Below are 16,084 nucleotides of genomic sequence, written 5' to 3' on the forward strand. Positions count from 1 at the left end.
TTATTAAACAGCCCTTCCTATCAATTAAAAATGGAAAACAAAAGGAAATGTCTTAGAAAATCAAAACACCATCTCTCAAGACTGGGATATTCAAAAATATGAACACAAATACCTGAGTAGGAAAGAAAAACAAACACGCTGCTTGGCACATAACCAGACAAATTTGTTCCAGATACAAACCCGGCCAATGATCTATACCAATGAGATAAAAGCACTTTAACAGAGAACAGACAATCTTCTTTTAAAATATATTTTTATTGATTTCAGAGAGGAAGGGGGAGGGAGAGAGAGATAGAAACATCAATCATGAATGAGAATCACTGATTGGCTGCCTCCTGCACACACCACACTGGGGATCGAGCCCACCACCTGGGCATGTGCCCTTGACTGGAATCGAACCCGGGACTCTTCAGTTTGCAGGCCAACTCTCTATCCACTGAGCCAAACCGGCTAGGGCGAAAACTAGCCATTCATATGCAAAAAAAACAAACCTCAACCTAAACTTTACACTTGAAATAAAAATTAACTCAAATGAATCATAGATGTAATTGTCAAACATAAAGTGATAAAAGTATTAATTAGAAAAAAATGCCTTAGTGACTTGGAGTTAAGTGAAGTTCTTAAACATTACTCTCAAAGCACAATTCATAAAAGAAAAGGCTGATAAATTGGGCTTTGCCAAAATTAAAACGTTTATTGTACAACTAATACTATTCAGAGAATGAAAATGCAAGCTATAGGTTTGCAGAAATTATCTGCAAACCAAATACATGCCAAAGGACTAGCACTCTAAACGTATAAAGAACTTTCAAAGACACTGGAGTAAGAAACAAGCAGCCCAACTGAAAATGGGCAAAAGGCCCTGGTTGTGTAGCTCAGTTGGTTAGAGCATCATCCTGGTAAGCCAGGGGTGAGGAACCTTTTTTCTGCCAGGGGCGATTTGGGTATTTATAACATCACTCGCAGGCCATACAAAATTATCAACTTAAAACTAGCCTGATACATTTGGTCAAGCATGTAATTAACTCGCCCCTAATGCCTTGGCAGGGCCAGACCAAATGATTTTGCGGTTCAGAGGTTCCCCACCCCTGCCATAAGCCAAGGTTGCAGGGCACATACAAGAAGCAACCAATGAATGCATAAATAACTTAAACAACAAATTAATGTTTCATTCTTTCTCTCTAAAATTAACAATTTTTTTAAATGGGCAAAAATACTTCACCAAAGAATACCTAAGGATGGCGAATAAACACATGAAAAGACGTTCATATTATTAGCCATTAGGGAAATGAAAATGAAAACCACTATAGGATATCATTACACACCTATTACAATGGCTGAAATAAAAAATTCTGTCAAAACCAAGTGCTGATGAGGATTCAGAACCTACATTGCTAGTGGAAATACAAAATTATACAACCACTATAGAAAAGAGTTTGACAGTTTTTTATAAAGTTAACATACACTTGCCATATGACCTAGCAATCACATTCCTTAATATCTACTTTAAAGAAATGAAAATGTATGTTCAAACAAAAACCTGTACATGAATATTTATACCAATTCTCTTCACAATGGCTCCAAACTGGAATCAAGCATCCTTCCATAGGTGAAAGTATAAATAAACTATGGTATAGCAAAACAATGATGGCTCTCAAAGGCATTAAAACAAAAATGAGGCTCAATAGGTGGCATTTGGTATGATTCCATTTAAATATCATTCTCAAAAAAAACACACTATAGTGATGGAGAACAGGTAGTCATTGCCTGTGGTTAGAAATAGGGAAATGGATATGACTATGAAGGGAAAGCATAGGGAGTTTGGGGATGATGGAAATGTTTTGTACCAATTGTGCTGCAGGTGAACAAATTAGCATGCGTAAAATTTACAGCTCTGTAAAAGAAGTCAATTTTACAGTATGGCACCTTAAAAATAAACAAACTATTTATTTCTTATTCTTGCCTGAGATAAATATGACAATAGGAAATTGGAGAGATAAAAACAATGCACTTATTTTTAAAACCTTTTCTACCCAATAAAAGAGCCTAGATGCAAGAATACACTGAGACTTCAGAGACAGGGTTCTAGCCACCACTCCCCAAAAGGAATCCGGGGCTCAGTGGACAGGTGGCTGATGACAGGACTGGTGCAGGGAGAGCACAAAGTCAGACTGGGCACCTTGTCACACCAGCAGCGAAGCTCTCAAAGACTAATGAAGAAATGTAAGAACGGAATAGGCTTGGAAAGGCTCCCACTGGCCACATTTGGGGCAGTGTGAACATCAAAAAGAATACGGTGACAGTCTTTGCGGAGAGTGGCCATGTTTTCCTGCTTCAACAGTGCTTGGAGGGAGCCTGGTGGTTGCACCGCAGCTGCCGCCAGGCCAGCCTTCTGCCTCCCCCAGTGCCCCCACGACCCAAGGCACCCGCCCCTGCTCCTCCACCGAGCAGGACCTCTCCTCAGCCGCAGCCATGACATCCACCTCGCAGGTGCAACAGAACCACCCCCAGGACTCAGAGGCTGCCAGCAACCACCAGATCAACCCAGAGCTCTAGCCTCCTGCGTCTACCTGCCCATGTCTTACCACTTTGACCGTGATGATGTGCCTTTGAAGAACTTGGCCAAATATTTTCCTCACCATCTCATGAGGAGAGGGAACATGCTGAGAAACTGATGAAGCTGCAGGTCCAGCGAGGGGGCCAGATCTTCCCTCAAGTTATCAAGAAACCAGACCATAATGACTGGGAGAATGGGCTGAATGCAATGCAGTGTGCATTGCACTTGGAAAAAAAGTGTGTCAGTTACTACCGGACTTGCACAAACTGGCCACTGACAAAAATGACTCTCATTTGTGTGACTTCATTAAGGCTCACTACCTGAATGAGCAGGTGAAATCCATCAAAGAACTGGGTGACCACATAGCCAACTTGTGCAGGTTGGGAGCCCCTGAAACGGGCATGGCCGAGTATCTCTTTGACAAGCACACCCTGGGACACGGCGACGAGAGCTAAGCCTTAGGCTGCTTCCCATAGCCTCGGGGGTGACTCCCTGGTCACCAAAGCAGTACTGCACGTTGGAGTTACCTTTACTGTTTCTATAACTTGTACCAAATCATCCATCATGTCTTTCATTTGTACCATTCGACCAAACAGCAGAAAGACCAGTCACTATGACGCGCACTGACCACCAGGGGGCAGACATTCAATGCAGGGGCTGCCCCCAGCCCTCAGGCCCCAGGCCAGCCACGGCAGGTGCCAGCGCCCCCCACCCCCGATTGCCCTGTCAGTCGCCCCACAGAGGGAGGCAACTGGTTGTGGTGGCTGCGGGGGTCAGAACCGGCGAGTGGGTGGCGCCAGGCCAGCCAAAGCGGGTGCCAGCAGGGGGTCGCCCTTGATTGCCCCGCCGGTTGCCCCGCAGATCAGCCCTGATCACTGGCCAGGCCTAGGAACCCTACCCATGCACAAATTTCGTGCATCGGGCCTCTAGTTACTGAATAAAAAAGCCCACAACTGTGGTGATAGTTGCACATATCTGGGAACATACTAAAACCCATTGAACTGTCATTTTAAATGAGTAAACTGTATGGCATACAAATTATATCTCAATGCAGCTGTTAAAAAAGAAACCATGAATCCATAGGGATACTAAAAAAAAAAGGAGTTGGGGGGATGGTAGAGGAGAAAACCTCTTCTTTACCAAAGAATGCCAGCTAATAAATTCAGAGAAAAATAACAGTATTAGGAAAATCAACATTTTGCAATCACCAATGTAATAAATGCTTCAGGCAAAAAACATCCACAGATGTTAAAACTATTGGGTGAAAGATTATTGGGGAACAGGATAATCACATGGTCTCAGAATATTACCCCATAGATTACTTCTTTGTAATATAGGAAGAACTGAACCAGAGAACACCAGCTTAATCAAATGATGAAACTGAACTTCACCAAGCATGGGACATATGTGCCTTCTAGTAAAATACAAGCACCCAACATCATCCATGTAATAATGATGCACACACAAACACACAAACTTAATTTGAATATAATCATAAAGAGAACAGACAATCTAGATTATGGAACTGTTTTCAGAACAACTACCTTGGACTACAAAAATGTCAATGTCATGGGGGAAAAGGCTGGGGAAAACCAAACTAAATCCATGGCAGATCCTTTACTGAATCCTGCAGAGAGAAAAAAGTTATAAAGCTTATACTGGGACAATAGGAAGATGATAAAAATGACCACATACTAGATAATATTAATGCGTCGATTTCTTGGGTATGATAATGGTATTGTTATGAAAAGCATGACTCTAGTCTTAGGAGACATTTGCTGAATATTTAATGATGAAGTGTCAGGATGTCTGCTACCTACCTAAAAAGTTTCAGGAAACACACACACACACACACACACACACACACACACACACACACACACACACGGGGAAAGCAAATAAAGCAAAATGTTGAGCACTAAATTTTGGGAAAAGAATAAATGTTTTAACTATTTTGGAGAGGAGAAGAAAGAAAAAGAAGGTGCTTACTATTCATTTTAAAATCTATTCACACCCCCAACAAATAAAGGAAATATATACACTGTTTTGAAAAGAGCTTAAGAGTTCAAAGAATTCAGAGCCCAACTCAGCCCTCCATTAACTGTTACTCTGTGTTATCAAGTTGCACCACTGTCAGTCTTCTCACTGGGAGGCAGATAAACAATATAGGCTGATGGAGAATCATGACTAGATGTGAAGGGGGTGCATACTTTCCAAGCACTCAGTTGGCAATAATGGTTCTTTTAGGATTACTGTAAAGATTAAGTCACCCTAGCTGGCTTGGTTTAGTGGATAGAGCATCGGCCTGCGGACTGAAGATTCGATTCTGGTCAAGGGCACATGCCTGGGTTGCGGGCTCAGTCCCCAGTAGGGGCTTGCAGGAGGCAGCCAATCAATGCTTCTCTCTCATCATTGATGTTTTATCTCTCTCTCTCTCTCTCCCGTCCTCACTGAAATCATTATATATATATGTATATATGTGTGTGTGTGTGTGTGTGTGTGTGTGTATGTATATATATATATATATAGTGAAAAAACATGAAAAGTACCTCATTTGGCAAAGAGCAGGTGCTGGGTAAGTTCAATTAACTCCTTCAAATACAGAAATACAGAAAAACAATGTGATGAGAACTTACCCATAGATTACTACCTTATGTCTGGTGTTTTCACTCAGTCAAAACAAGCCCAAAACTTAATGATTAAGATCAATTAACAATTGTGTGAACCAACAGGTAAATCAGCAAGAGAGTTTAACTTCCACAAGATCTTGGTTGCTCAAGTAAGACGTATCATTGTCTCTTCTAAACAGAGACCTTCCATAGGGCAAAAGACATAGTTTACCCTCTGAAGAAGATAAACTTCCTCCCAAAGTGATTTTTAACTTGGTCATCATTCCATTTTTCAAATAGAAGTATGAAATAATTCATGGATATACAATAGGGAAGACATAACCTGTGGATCAGAGTATGGGAGCATTTTATTAGAAAACTTGGATCAGTTTAAAAGGCTCCTACACACAAGTTTAATCACTTATTTCCCAAATATAATTAGGAGTACACTAAACTGATAAAATCAAAATGCTTCTCTAAGATCCATAACTTATTAGCATAATTCCTTCCTACTTATAAAAACAACAATAATGAAACAGTTGAGGCCAAAGAATCATTTCAAATGGCTGTCACAAGTGTTATTAGTAAGAACCTTTGTAAATTATATTAGGTACTAGAGAATGATAATTACCTGACCAAAATATCAGGATACAATAAAAGTCGCCAAACAAATCAGCCACATACTGATATTTATTATGCGTTATAATGACTTCCTTACATGAGGGCAGTAAGGCACCAAAGGTGTCAGTTTGTCAGAGGTGGAGCTGTGGTCAGACCCAGGCAGGGTGGCCACAAAGCCGTGGTCTGAACCCCTAGCTCCAGGACGCCCAGGACACAGCAAATCCAGCCCAGGAAGGCAGTGAGGAGAAGTCCAGGCACAGTGAATGACCACTCCGGAGGAGAACAGGAAGACGGAAGGTCCCAGGATCCCCATGGGAAAAAGAAACTCAGTACAAAAAACAGTATGATTTTGAAATTGTCACACTTAAATGTATGAAAAATGCAAATAATGCACCTCAAAAAAGGGCAGGTAGAAACTCCAAGGGAAAAATATACATAAGAAAGCTCATTCCCCATATATCCAGCAAATTAAAATATCGGGTGAGTTTTAGCAACTAATGGGAGTACAAGAAGCCAGTCAATTTGATTCTGATGTTGGAAAAGTCTCTTTCAGGGTGACATGGGACCAATACAAAAGGAAGTATAACCCTAGCACCCTACTTGGCCTGCTGATCATTCATAAAGTCTCAAAATAATAAAACACTAGTTACTAGTGTTCAACTTTTAGAATCAACCCAGAAACAAATCATGGAAGAAGTGATTGTGGGTGAAGAACAGGATAAAACTGTCAGCCATCTTGACAACCCAGGACCAAAGTGCAGCTGAGAGAAAGTCATTCCAGAAAAATGGGATTTGAAAGTTACAGATGGTAGGGTGGCAAAAAGGAAGTAACAGCCTTAACTTAAAAGAGAAAGTTGTAAGATACTGAAAGTTTGTGCGATATGAAATAAAAGACACAGATACATAACAAAGCTTCTAAAATAATCAGAGACATAACATTTATATAACTGGAATGCTAAGATGATGCAGGATTGGGAGGAGCATACCAGTAATGTGAGCTAAATCACATCTTCCATTCCAAAGACTCAATAGATTATATCTAAAACTGACAAATTAAGAAACAGATGTTTACAGATGCGTATTATCCAGCAATATGGATGTAATAAGAGCTAAAAATAGAAGCAGTTAAAATAGGTTACCTCTAGCGAATGGGACTAGAATGGAGAAAGATAGGGCAAGTTCTTCTGTTACTTGAATTGTTACCAATTGCATGTATTACTTTGATTTTTAAAAAAACTTTAAGAAATTACGTTTTTTTTTAAAAAATTATTATCTTAGAAGATCTTTTAAAAAATAATTTCATACAATGTCCAAATCTGATATTTTTTTCAGGTTTTTAATATTTGAAACAACTCAAAGACTTTCTTATGTGCTGCTTATAGGGAGTTCACATACACTCTACAACCAGCTTCCATAATGTTAATAACTTAATAACCAGAGTATGATTATCAAAACCAGCTATCAGTACTGCTGCAAACTATCTAACAGCTAAAGTACAGAGCAGTTTCCCCCCTAATATCCCTTTTCTTTTCCAGGATCCCTCACCGTGTTTACTTGCTGTGTCTCCTTAGTCCCCTCCTATATGTGACCACTTTTATCTTCATTTTTCATGAACTTGGCTATTTTGTACAATGTCTCTCCATTTTGGTTTGTCTAATGTTTTCCGATGATCAGACAGAGATTATGCACTTTTTGGCAAGAAGACTAAAGAAGTGATTTGTGTCCTTCTAGGTACATCCTGTTGGGGGTGTATGATGACAATAGATCTTATTACTGGTGATGTTAACCTTCATCACTGGAGTAAAGCAGTGTCTGCCAGTTTCTCCAACTGAAAAGTTATCAGTTTCCACTTGCGCTTGAAAAATAGCTTGGGGGACATACTTTGAGGCAGTGACATTCATTTTTTGATAGTTACATATCACTTAGCAATTCTTATCTTTTAGAGATTCATATGAAGTTATTTCTGCATTAAATGAATATAATTTTTATTCAGAAATCTTGGATTGGAAAACACTATTTATTATGCTTGGATTTCCATTTCTTAATTTGAACCATTTTTAAAGGTTTTTAAATCAACTCAAGAGCTTCCAGATTCTTGTATATTTAAGTGTCTGACAAACATTTAAAACACAGGCGCTGTGTGCCCTCTACTGTCTAATTCTGTAACACAACTTTTGCATCAAGTTCAGTAACAAAAAGCAGCGTTCTCACAAAGGAAAAGAAATATCTTCTTCTCTCTCCCCAGTTTCTGCTTTTTCACTAGTTAATAAATTAACTGTTAATTACTTGATTAAGTACCAAAATCATTTCAATGCCAAAGATTATCAACTTTTTCTGACCCAGTGTGCTGTTTCTCAGAACATAAGCTGACACCAGGGAAGAAAAGAGGGTAGCAGGCTAAATCAGTGAAAGTATTTTTAAGAACCTCAACAAAGGCTTGATGAAGGAGGGTCAATATTCCTGCCCAACTGAAGCATCTCATTGTGTTTTGTCAAATTAGATGGCTCCATCTTCTTGAATTCTCTACTACTCAGAAATTGGGCTCCACTTCAAGTTACCATATTTAGTCCAAGTTTGACAAACATACTACCACTTTATTTTCCTATGATTTACTGAAATATTCTGAGAGAAATGGACAGTGAATTTATCTGCAAGACACGAGCAGGAAGCAAAGTGTAATAAGCAACACAGACTGGAATCTTACAAGCTTAGCTGCTGCTCTCAGTCCTACCACATACTAGCTGTCGGGTTAACTGTTATAAGCTTCAGCCAACTGAGTTGTAAAACAGTTCTATTGAAGGATTAGAAAAAATACATGCAAAGTACATGATCAGAATTTAAATTGTAACTATTATCATTATATGATCCCAAAGTAATATGCATCCAGGTAGTCAAACCCACAGGTAAACATTTTCAATAGCTCCTTTATATGATTCCTTTCAACCACAATCCTTGAATTGCACATAAAAAGTCTAGATTTCACCTTCATACTTGGTTTTCTTAATACATAAATATTGTTTCTTTTTTAAAAATATAATTTTATTGATTTCAGAGAGGAAGGGAGAGGGAGAGAGAGATAGAAACATCAATGATGAAAGAGAATCATTGATTTGCTGCTTCCTATACACCCTCCACTGAGGATGAAGCCCACAACCTGGGCATGTACCCTGACCAGGAATCAAACTGTGACCTCTTGCTTCAGAGGTCGACGCTCAACCATTGAGCCATGCCGGCCGGGCTAGTTTCTTAATACTCCTTATGAGATAGTATATAGTCCTGAGAATTTCAAGAGTAATTTTTGACCCACACAGGATTCACTGTACATAATTTGCATATATCTGATGAAGGATATTCATCATGAATAGTTGTTTACTATTTACATATGCCACTCAAAAATGTTTTTATATATAAAATACTAATAGGAGCAAACTTTAACTAGAAATGACAAAATTAAAATAAGGGCTATTTGTGGAAGGCACAAGAACACCAGGAAACATTTTTCTTGTTATAAGAAAAAACAAGAGGAAAACCTCACTGGATGTATGGAAAGTTTATACAGCAGAAAAGCATAACTTGCCTGAGAATTAAGTGAGGAAGCCATAATTCTTGCCAAATGAATCTTAGCTTGAACATCCTTTGGAGATTTGAAATATCTAAATCCTTAAAACTAGTCTACTTCTGAGAAGCAAGTATAATTAAGCCCTTGGTTTGGTCATCAAATATTTCCTAACTGTGCTATGTGCCAAGTACTCTTCTAGGTTGTGGATAATAGACTAAATATAGAGAACAAAACAGAGAGTAGGTGCCTCACAATGTGGTGTATATTCTAGTGGGGGAGGGGAGGGGGCAGGCAGGATAAGTTTGTAGAGAAGAAATGAAGATAATTTCAGATAATGGTGCGTGTGAGTGACAGGGTTGGGGCAGGTCTATTTTGGCTAGAGTCAGACCCCTTAGAGAAGGGACGCTTGATTAGCACTTGGATAATAAGAGCAAATCAAGCAAACATGGGATGATGTGCCAAATACATGGCTGAAGCCAGAGGTGTGAGAAACGGTGTGAGGGATGGACCTTGAGCTGGGACGTACATAGACAGACATGACACACACTGCAGGGGACTCGGTCACAGTAGTCACAACCCTCTCTTTGCCTGCCTTCACCCACAACTCTGAAAAGCTGGAATTTTACATACATACTCACCTTCCAATCCCCATGCAACCCAGGGAGGCCCTGAGACACCTCGTCCAAACAAAGCTTTTGTTTTCCAGGTAAACAGTGGCAAGCAAGACTATTATTGCTTCCTGCCCTTCCCACCTCTTCATGCTTGGAAAGAACCACAGTGCCTACAAGTGAGGCAGCCATCATGTGACCATGAGTAAACTAAGCCAGAGCATTAAAGGGAGCCAAGCAGTGAAAGAGCCCGGGTTCTCAATGCCTCCTTTAACTAGCACACCCGCCTGAAGGTAACCATCCCCAGAATTTTTGTTATAGAAGGAAAAGCCCTTCTATTGGTGCAGCCATGGGAGTCAGATTTTCTGTTATTTGGCCTAAATGAATTTAAACTGAAACACAAAGATGAAGGAAGAGGATGTTGCATATGGAATGAAAAACACAAACAAAGGAACAACACAGACAGAGCTACTTCAACATTATGGTTCATGACACTAACATTTAAAATGAAGACTCAACTTCCACCGTTACCCAACAGCTGTCTTCTCTGTTGACACCAGAGTCACATTATTGCATTTACATCCCTGCACCAGGAACTGGCACGCCCTCCGGATGACGTGGCCAACAGGCTGCAACGGGAACTCACAGTCTTTTCAAAACTGCACAGTGCAAATGAGATCCGTCCAAAGAATGAGGAAAGTGAAGAGCAGCTGGTTTCATGTAAACAAACATGAGAAAATATGCACAAAGGGGCTACAGTAATTTTTCTACATGAAGATAATTTTACTAAATTGTTCTAAAATGTTTGTTTATTTAAGAGATGATTAAAAAAAACTGGAGGCTAAGATCCATATTTGAGGAATAATAATTTTTGGTTCTTGAATTAAAGAATGAACTAAGTGAACTATTGTTCATTCTTCACAGAATATCTCCACAGTAAAGTTACAATGTAAATGCAATTAAGTGACTCTCTTTATAAACCTCTGTGATTAAAGGGGATATTTCATCTTCTTTGTTTAATATTCATTTTAATAAGAATATCTCATTACTGACTAAAACCCAGAACAATAAAACAATGGACAAATTCCAAGAGCAACCGTGTTTTTTTTTCTTTTCCCATGAAGCTAACAGTATGGAATTTTAACAGATGTTCTATTTGGTCATAGTTAATAAAATGAATTATGTAGGATTAAAATTGGGTTTAGTATGTTTGCACTGGATTTTAACTGAAAAACAATTTCACATTAAAAGTCTGGAAAGAGGCCCTGGTCGGTGTGGCTCAGTTGGTTGGAGCATCATCCAGTACACCAACAGGCTGCGGGCTAGATTCCTGGTTGGGGCACATACCCAGGTTTCAGATTCAATCTCTAGTCAGGGTGCGTGTGGGAGGCAACCAATCTATGTTTCTCTCTCCCATCAATGTTTCTCTCTCTGTGTCCCTCTCTCTAAAATAAAAAAGTAAACTAAAAGTACAAAGTTTGGAAAGATTTATAATCACTGTTTCCCTTTGCAGTGGAATTACTAAGATGTGAACTATATGTAAACTAACTGCAGTGCTTACTTCTCTTCTAATAAAATCAGGCTTATAAAAACTATTGTTTTAGGTTTTAAGAAAACTGAAATCTTAGAAAATTATACACTCTTTGGCATTTCATTACCTAATTAATGCAAAGACCTTTTAATGCAGTGCAGCCAAGGGCTGAACCACCACCCTGCACACTTTCAAGCTCCCTGAGAGCTCCCTCAGCATTCTGGTGACTGGTAGCAACTGAACAAGAGATAATCAAACTTAAAGGAATTAAAAAACAACAAATATTTACTGAGTGCTGGCTTTGAGGAAGGCGTTATGCTGGAGGCTGTACATTGCTGCCAAGAGGTAAAAATCCACAGCTGTTTGGGAGACGAATTTACATGCTATCTGAGAAGATAGGCAGAATTATATGTAGCAGACAGAACTGAAATGTAAAGACAAAACAAAAAGAAGGGAAACGGCAAATGAAAGAAAATTTCATACAAACAGGCAGATCCTCAGTGCTCTGACACAAGGAGAAAACATTCTTACCAGAGAGCAGCAATTTTTGGTTTGCCTTTTCACTATCTTGGGAGCAGGAACTAGCACACAGGCTTAAGGACAGTAAGTACTAGAAGTTCTAGCTATAGTTGCTTCAGAAAATTTTCCACTTGAATGAAAACATTCAAGTGTTGCATTCTCAGTAAGAAAGCCCCTTCTTAATGGGTAATATTATTGGGGAGGGAGGGAGAATTCTAGTAAATAACCAATTTTCCAACCTATTTGCATTAGTAACTTTGATCTGCTCAACCACCAGCACTCCAATTGCAGCTGAGAAGCTTTACAATGACTAGCTGGCCTCTAGTTCAAACACAACTACTGTTACCCATCTTCAGGAGATGGCACGCACATGTTTAAATGCACACAGACTGACGGTGCATCCCTGCTAAGAACCTAAGGACCTAGAGGCAGGTGTCTCATTTCCGGGTCTCCTCGCAGACCACACCCATGCCATACCTCCTTCCTGAGCATGCTGTGAGAAAAGTCTAGGCAAAGTTCCTCGCTCCCATGGGCAAACCTGACCTCAGAGAGGTTTAGAGCCTTGCCAGGAGCAGAGCGCCTTTCACACTCAAGTGTCATTTCCTGTCAAAAACCCTTTCAATTACCAAGAATGCTAATAATCATAATTAACATTCCCTGAACACCTATTCTGTGACAGGCTCTGTAGAAAGCACTTCACGTGGATCTCCTCATTGAATTCTAACTAAAACGTTGGCATAACTTAAATAATCTGTGTACAAGAAAGGAATAAAATAGTTCCCAGAAGAATGTTTAATTCTGACACTTCAAGTTAAAACTCCAGTGAGATCATTTTCACCTCAGATGGCTAGTACCCCTAGTGAGACAGAAGGGAACAGATAGCGCTCACATGGCTGGCAAAAGTGTCAACTGGTACTTCCGTGGAGCACAACTGGGTGATATGTACCAAAATTACAAATGCCCATATACCTTTAACCAAGCAATTGGCATATACCTGACAAACATCATCAACCATGCACAAAATGACATAGGAACCATATTATTCATTGTAGCATGTTTGTGATATCCACCAATGAGGAATTGGTAAAATAATGACTCATTTGTACAATGGGGTACTACGCAACCATGAAAAGAAGAAGGTCCTCTCTTTTTTATTGTTCATACTATTATAGATTTCCCCATTCCCCTTTACCCATCTCCACCCAACCCTCAACCCCCCCTTCCCTCTGGCCATCACCACTGTTGTTTGGGTCTATGTGTTATGCACACATGTTCTTTGGCTAATCCCTTTGCCTTCTTTCATACAGTTCCCCCTCTCTCTGACTGCTCTCAGTCTGTTCCCTGTATCCATGCCTCTGTTTCTATTCATCAATTCATTTTGTTCATTAGATTCCACATAATAGTGAGACCACATGGTATTTGCCTTTCTCTTACTGGCTTATTTTGCTTAGCACAATAATCTCCAGGTCCATCCATGCTGCCTCAAAAGGCAAGAAATCCTTTTATATAACTGCATAGTATTCCACTGGGTAAATGTACTAGAGCTTTATTATCAGACTAGAGGCCCAGTGCACGAATTCATGCACCAGTGGGGTCCCTCGGCCTGGCCTGCAGGATTGGGCCAAAACCGGCTCTCCAACATCCCCCGAGGGGTCCCGGATTGCAAAAGGACACAGGTCAGGCTGATGGACCCCACCAGTGCATGGAGGTTGGCCAGCGGGGAGGGACCGCAGGAGAGCTCCAGGGCATGTCCAGCCCATCTTGCTCAGTCCGGATCAGCTGGACCCCAGCAGCAAGCTAACCTACCAGTCTGAGTGTCTGCCCCTGGTGGTCAGTGCATGTCATAGCAAGCTGTTGAAACAATTTGCATGTTTCTCTTTTATTAGCACATTACACTTTGATTGGTTGACCAGAAGACCAGACACTTAGCATATTAGGCTTTTATCATATAGGACTAGAGGCCCAGTGCACAAAAATTTGTGCACTCAGGGGGGTCCCTCAGCCCGGCCTGTGCCCTCCCGCAGTCTGGGACCCCTTGGGGGATGACCACCAGCTGGCTTAGGCCCACTCCCCGGGGGATTGGGCCTAAGCTGGCAGTCAGACATCCCTCTGGTAGCCCGGGAGCCCTCGGGGCATGTCCACTTGCCAGCGGGGAGCAGGCCTAAACTGCATTTGGACATCCTTAGTGCTGCTAAGGAGGTGGGAGAGGCTCCCACCACCACCACTTTGCTGGCAGCCATCAACCTGGCTTGTGACTGAGCAGAGCTCCCCCTGTGGGGGCACATTGACCACCAGGGGGCAGTCCTGCATTGAGCATCTGCCCCCTGGTGGTCAGTGTGTGTCATAGTGACCAGTCATTCCCAGTCATTCTGCTGTTAGGGTCAATTTGCATATTACCCTTTTATTATATAGGATAGAGGCCTGGTGCATGGGTGGGGGCCAGCTGGTTTGCCCTGAAGGGTGTCCCGGATCAGGGTGGGGGTCCTGCTGGGGTGCCTGGCCAGCCTGGGTGAGGGGCTGAGGGCCGTTTTCAGACTGGCCACAGCCCTTCAGGGTGGGGGTCCCTGCTGGGGTGCCTGGCCAGCCTGGGTGAGGGGCTGATGGCTGTTTGCTGGCTGGCCATGGCCCCCAGCCACCCAAGCTGTCAGTGGAGGCTGGCTAGAAGCAGGTATCTTGGATTTGTTGATCTTCTATAATTGAAACTTTGTTGCCTTGAGCGGAGGTCACAGCCAGCCAGGGCAGGCAGGAAGCTTGGCTTCCTCCATCACCAGGGCAACCAAGCCTCCTGCTTGCTCCAGCTCTGTGGCTGCCGGCCGCCATCTTGGTTGGGTTAATTTGCATATAGTTGCTCTGATTGGCTGGTGGGCATGGCTTGTGCCTAGCAGAGGTGCGGTCAATTTGCATGTTTCTCTTTTATTAGATTAGATTACCTACTGATGGGCACATGGGCTGTTTTCAGGTCTTGGTTATCCTACATAATAAAAACGCAGCAACCAAACAGCAGAATGACCAGAATGACTGCTCAACCAGTCACTATGACATGCACTGACCACCAAGGGGCAGACACTCAATGCAGGAGCCACCCCCTGTGGTCAGTGCGCTCCCACAGTGGAAGCACCACTTGGCTGACCAGGATGAGCAACGCTCCCACAGCGGGCCAATCCCCGCAGGCCATGGCCCCCACTACTGCTCGAATCCCGTGCACCTGGCCTCTAGTTGTAAACAACACTGCATATACCCTTTCAAAATGGTATTCTGGGATTTTTAGGATATATTCGCAGAAGAGGAGGCAGTTCCAGTTTTAATTTTTTGAGGGAACTTTATACCGTTTTCCACAGTGACTGCACCAGTCTGCATTCCCACCAATAGTGCACTAGTGTTCCCTTTCCCCACATCCTCCCTAGCTCTTGTTTGTTGATTTATTGATGGTAGCCATTCTGAAGGATGTAAGGTAATACCTCATTATAGTTTTAATTTGCATCTCTCTGATGATTAGTGACACTGAGCATTTTTTCAAGTCTACTGGTCATCTGTATGCCTGCTTTGGAGAAGGATCTATTCAGGTCCTTTGCTCATTTTTTAATTGGATTCTTTGACTTCCTAGCATTGCATTGTATTAGTACTTTATGTAATTTGGAAATTAACCCATTACCAGATGTATCATTGGCAAATATGTTCTCCTATATAGTGGGTTCCCTTTTTACTTTGTTGGTGGTCTCTCTTGCTGTGCAGAAGCTTTTTAGTTAGATATAGTCCCATTTGTTTGTTTGTTTGTTTTCCTTCATTTCCCTTGCCCTTAGACATGTCGGTAAAAAATAATGCTATGAGAGATGTCTGAGATTTTAGCGCCTATGTTTTCTTTTAGGATGAAAAGATGATTTTGTTACTTACATTTAAGTCTTTTGTCCATTTCAAATTTATTCTTGTGTATGGTATAAGTTGATGGTCTAGTTTCGTTTTTTTAACATGTACCTGTCCAATTCTCGCAACACCATTTATTGAAGAGACTGTCTTTAACCCACTGTATATTCTTGCCTCCTTTGTCTAATATTAATTGAACATAGTGGCATGGGTTGATTT

At 41.3% G+C, this 16,084-nt stretch overlaps 1 protein-coding gene and 1 pseudogene across 6 annotated transcripts in view; one reads left to right on the plus strand and one right to left on the minus strand.

Moving 5' to 3' along the window:
- Positions 1-16,084, minus strand: part of SLC25A26 (solute carrier family 25 member 26) — a 152,218-nt gene that overhangs the window by 91,766 nt on the left and 44,368 nt on the right. The window lies entirely within an intron of this gene.
- Positions 2,470-3,012, plus strand: LOC132215112 (ferritin heavy chain-like; annotated as a pseudogene).

This window comes from Myotis daubentonii, chromosome 14 (assembly GCF_963259705.1).
Source record: "Myotis daubentonii chromosome 14, mMyoDau2.1, whole genome shotgun sequence".
In the NCBI taxonomy this organism is placed as follows: Eukaryota; Metazoa; Chordata; class Mammalia; order Chiroptera; family Vespertilionidae; genus Myotis; species Myotis daubentonii.